The following is a 5,666-nucleotide window of genomic DNA, read 5'->3' on the forward strand; positions in this document are numbered from 1 at the left end:
TTTTAATTTGGAGGGTTCTTCACAGACTCTACAATTTCATCCTTAGAACCGATATTGGTTATCTTTTGTGTAAACACATAATTTGCACTGCAATGCACCATAACCAAATGTCTCATTTTTGTTGTTGCCTTTAGATGTGTGATAAAAGTCACTGTCAACTCTTTTCTTGTTTTTTAAAGTATTACCTCATTGATGTCATTTTTATATCATCACAGTTATGCCCAGAATCCCTTCCTTTTCCCATTCCATAGAGCCATCCCAAATAACAATAGTATTTTTCAAAGACACACCAAAAAGGGGGGAGAGAATCAGTCCAACTGATCAATACATCGACAAAGTTTGAAAATATATACAATATGTAACACCTGTAGACCTCCCCCCTCCATGAAGTGGTAGGTTGGGAGTATTCGCTCATATCTCTTCATTTCAGTCATGCTTTATCTTTATAATTTTGTTACTTTCATTTTTGATTTTTTATGTGTTCTTACCATTGTGTATATGTTTTCTGCATTTGTGGAATTTCCCATACTTCTCTGTATTTATCACATTCATAGTTTCTTTTTTAAAAATGTATTTATTTTTAGTTTCCAACCTTCACTTCCATAAGTTTTAAATTTTCTTCCCCTACTTCTGCCCTCCCTTCCCAAGATGGCATGCAATCTGATATAGGATCTACACATATATTCCCATTAAACATATTTTCACATTAGTCATGTTGCATTGAAGAATTATAATGAATGGGAGAAACCATGAGCAAGAAAAAAACCAAACCAAACCAAAACAAAAAAGAAAATAGTCTGCTTCCTCCTGTATTCTGACTCCATAGTTCTTTCTCTGGATGTGGATGGCATTTTCCATAATCAGTCCTTTGGAAATCATTCTATCAATATCATCCCAGAAGTAGATGGAGACCACACAGGACTGAAGACTATGTAAAATTTTTGTGGTTTGCCATGGCTAAAAAATTCATTACTAGGTAGTCCATACTTGGCTAGTGTGATCCTTGTAAAACAGGGGCTTTTACAGCAGAGTAGAACTTAGCAGAGCTTAGTCTTAGACTGGCTGGTATAGCTTTGAGAGCAATTAGTTCCTTCATTGATTAACTGGGGTTTTCTAAGTATATTGTCCTCATTATATTGTCTTCAAATCGGGATCATTTTATCTCTTTGCTACGTTTATTCATTTGATTTTTGTTTCTTGTTATCACAGCTAAAATTTCTAAAATTACGTTAACTAGTTATGCTTTACCTCTGCTTGTAGTTGGAAAATTTTCTAGTGTTTCTCCACTGTAAACAATGGTAGCTCTTGGTTTTAAATAATGTGTTTTTGATTATTGAAAAGAGGGAATTTTTCCATGTCTTTGTTTTTTGTTTGTTTTTAGGAATTTTAATACAAGTGCTGTATTTTGTTGAATTTTTTTCTAAAATGTGTTGTTCTTGTAATTTTATTGTTTATATGATTAATTATGGTAATTGTTTTCTTAATGTGGAACAATCCTTGCATTCCTGGTATGAATCTAGTTTGATCATAATGAATTATTTTCTCAATGTTTCTTTAATCTCCTTGTAAGATTTTCCTTAACTTTTTTTGGTACTCATTAGTCATACTGGTTTAAAGTTCTCTTTCTTGGTGTATGTGTGTGTGTGTGTGTGTGTGTGTGTGTTCCAGATTTGTCTCATAAAAGAAGTTTGGTAGAGTGTGATTTCTGTCTGTCTTTGAGAATTTTTGTAGCAGAAGTTTTAATTGGTTTTTAAATGTTTGATAGAACTCCCTCGTAAATTCATTTTGTCCAGGTCTTCTCACCTCCTTTTGGCAATGATAGCTTTTTCGGTTTCCTTTTCTGGGATTGGGTTGCTTAAACTTTCTAGTTCTTATTCTGTTAGCTGAATATTTTAGATTTTGGTATCTACTCTCTGATTTCCTTTGAATTCTCGGTTTTGCTGTCATAGCATTTTATAGTAGTTGATAGTTATTTTATTTCCTATTTGTTGAGAATTCACCCATTTCATTTTTTATTTAATTCTCTTCTATTTTTGGATCTGGTTACAATAGATTTTTGCGGATTTTCCTAGCCTTTTGAAAATTGCTTTTAGTTTTGTTGATTAATTCTGTAGTCTTTTCACTTTTGTGTTTTTCCTTTGATTTCCCAAGATTTCTTCTTTTATACTCATTTGAAAGTTGCTAATTTGTTTTTTTTCCATGCTTTTGTTCCAATCTTTGTAGTTCATTGATCCTCTCTCTTTCCACTTTGCTAACATGTTTTCAAAGATATTGAATTTCATCAGAGGACTGCTACATTTGTATTTCAAAAGTTTTGGTATGTTGCTTCATTGTTATCTTTACGTTTAACATAATTATTTATTGTTCCTATGACTTATTCTTTGACCCAATAGCTAGTCATTACTCTATTACTTATGTTTCATTTTGGTATGTATCTTCTGCTCAAATTTCCTTTACTTTATTCAGTTACGGTCTGTAAATGAGGTGTTTATTATATCTGCTTTTTAACTTTTGTTTACGATTCCTTTATCCCCAGCACATCATCAGTTTTTGTAAAGGCATTGTGATGAGAGAATTTCTGGCAGGTCATATAACCAGCTAAAGCCTGCAAAATTTAGCTGAGACATCAAACTTAAGCTCAGACTTTTAACTAGTTAGTGATAAGAGCACATCTGGCTCAGCTTTATTACCTCTATTTAGTTAACGTGAGCATGTCAGGTAACTAGCTTAGCTCCAGTTTTAATGTTTTGTCTAAGATTCCTGCTAGGGGAGCTAGGCGGCAGAGTACATGGAGTGCTTGGCCTAGAGTCAGGAAGACTCATCTTCCTGAGTTTACCTCTGGCCTCAAACACTTACTAGCTGGGTGACCCTGGGCAGCTCACTTAACCTTGTTTGCCTCAGTTTCGTGATCTGTAAAATGAGCTGGAGAAGGAAATGGCACACCCCTCCAGTATCTTTGCCAAGAAAACCCTAAATGGAGGCACAAAGAGTTGGACGTGACTGAAATGACTGAACAACAACAAATTTCAGCTATTTCTCCAGTGTTTACTGATCAGTTTATTATTTTACCTGATGCAGATCTTTCCTTTCTGCTGTTTTTTATTTAATGTGTAAATTTTTACCTTCTCTTCTGCCATGTGTAAAATTCCACCGGATGCCTCTTGTTTAGTTAAATAAAACCTAGCTTAAGACTGCTTGGGACCCACTGATTTTTGTATCCTGTGGAACTATGCTCTGAGCGTACGATAAGTCAGGGTTTTTTTAACATGTGTCTTAAAATCGATCAGTGTGATTGATAGCTGTACCTATCAACAGTTCTGAGACCTTGGGGACTTTTCAACCTCTCCCTATTCCATGTTCTGTGTAGGCATCTCATGATCTCTGTGAAATGGCCTCTCCCTGGGAAATAGAAACTGAACCCAAGGGACTGTGGCAGCACTTGACTGGGCCATGACACGGTGGGAAAATTCAAACCCGTAGTGGTGGTACCTGTTTGGGCCATGACACAGACATTCCCACACAACTTTGCGGTTTCTCTTTGTGTTTATAATCTGTGCAGCCTAACCCTAAGCTCAGTTCTGACTGCAGCTCCACATATATGCATGCACGCTGCTTTGAGAGAAAACAAAGATGTGTACAACCTAATTCTGTTTGTCTTTCTTAGACTGAACTTTGAAGGTTGACAACATATGATATGTAGAAATTTCTATAGAATGTACAAATACAAATACAGAATGTAGCCACCTCCCACTTGAGATGGGGCTCTTGAATAATCTTGGTTCTGGATGAAATGACAACAACAATACAAATATGGCCTTAATGGTCTCTCTTACTGGTCCAATGGATGGTGTAAATTTTTATTTCTTTGTTTTCAGCTCTATTTACATATGTGTGCATGTATGTATGTTTATTTGTTTTTCTCATGTGAAGATTGAGGGGTCTTCTTTGCTGCCCCATCTCAGCTCATACTGATCAAGAATATGATCTCCTGTCTCTTTAAAGGAAGGGCAAAACTTTTATACTCTCTCTGTCTCTCTCTCTTTGTCTCTCTCTCTTTGTCTCCATCTCTGTCTATCCCTCTTTCTCTTTCCCTCACTCTGAGGAAATAAAATGTCTCTTCTCCACAAGGGCAAAAGAACCTTTCTCAAGCTCTCTCTGTTGCTATCATTAACTACACAATCCAAGATTTTGGCAGCCATCAACTTTTGATTTTTTTAAAAACTTCTTATATTGTAATTGGAATAGCACCAGAATTGAAAAGGGGACAGTCAAGGAAACCAAAGCCTAAGTTCTGGGGGCTTTGGGGCTGATAGCCTGGGAGGGCGGATCTGTTCCTCTCCATTTATCTCTCCCTGTCCCCTCTGGGCTAAAAGGGTGAGCGTGGAAGTGATCATTCCATGGCCTATCTGGGAAACAGAGAAACAGGACTTTAAGCCCTTTCCTGGATAGAGGGTAGAATCAAAGCATTGAAGTGATTCTAATCCTTCAAATTTCACAAGCATATCAGTTGTACTCAGTTATAATGATGGCTATCATTTATACAATGCTTTCAGTCTTGTGAGCACTTTACATGTGTTATCTCCTTAGTTTTCACTCTCCAGTGTTCATGTCATGTTGACAACTTGTCAACTCAGTTGTGGAGTTTTTTGGGGGAAGGTGCATCCCCATACTCCATCCCCCCAGTTCTATTCCTTTGGGTAGCTCAGCAAGGTGGATAATCTCTTCCTCTTTCTCTGTTATCAATTCAGTGTTCACATGTTACTGTTTCTTTTAGTCAGGCAATACACATTTCTTTTTTCTTTTTTTTGCCAATAAATCCATCTATTCAAATTGGGAGCAAAATAGAAGTCAGAGAAAGTATATATAGCAGAATATACACCAGACAATACAGAGTGAGAGTGCTCTTCCATTGGAAGCTAGGTAAGAGCCAGAGAGAGAGAGAGAGAGAGAGAGAGGAGAGAGAGAGAGAGAGGGAGGCAGACAGACAGAGACAGACAGACAGAGAGACAGAGACAGAAACAGAGACACAGAGAGAGACACAGAGAGATAGACATACACAGACAGAAAGAAGAAGACAGACACACACGCAGAGTAAGAGAGACAGAGACAGAGACAGAGAGAGACCCAGATCTCACCCAAGGGTAAGTTCCTTGAAGTCTGAATTGTGGCAAACTGGGAATTGGGACATGGTGGAGACTGCCAGCTCTATTTATTTCAGCTTCTTTCTAGTAGCTTTTCCTTCAGCAACCTGAAGTGGGGTTTGACATCATCTATCTCTCTTGAAACTAGAAGCTGAAAGCTCCTGAAGAGACTGCAGAGCCCAAAGAGACTTAGCAACTTGAAGAAAACCTACTATGTGCTAAACTGTGTGCTAAGTACTGGGGTTACAAAGAAAAGTAGAAGTCTCTGTTCTCAATAAAAGTCTCTGTTCTCAAGAAGCTCACAGTCTAAGGAGGGAGACAACATGCAAACAACTGTGTCCAAACAAGCTCTATTCAGGATGAAGTGGAAATGACCAGTAGAGGGAATTCAATAGATTGAAGAGGGATTGGGAAAAGCTTCCTGAAGATGAGATTTTAGTTGGGAATTAAAAGAATCCAGGGAACCCAGAAAGTGGAAAGGGAGGGCATTTTGGGCAAGGAGGACAGTCAGAGAAAATGCTGGAC

This window comes from Trichosurus vulpecula, chromosome 6, assembly GCF_011100635.1.
Source record: "Trichosurus vulpecula isolate mTriVul1 chromosome 6, mTriVul1.pri, whole genome shotgun sequence".
Taxonomy (NCBI): Eukaryota; Metazoa; Chordata; class Mammalia; order Diprotodontia; family Phalangeridae; genus Trichosurus; species Trichosurus vulpecula.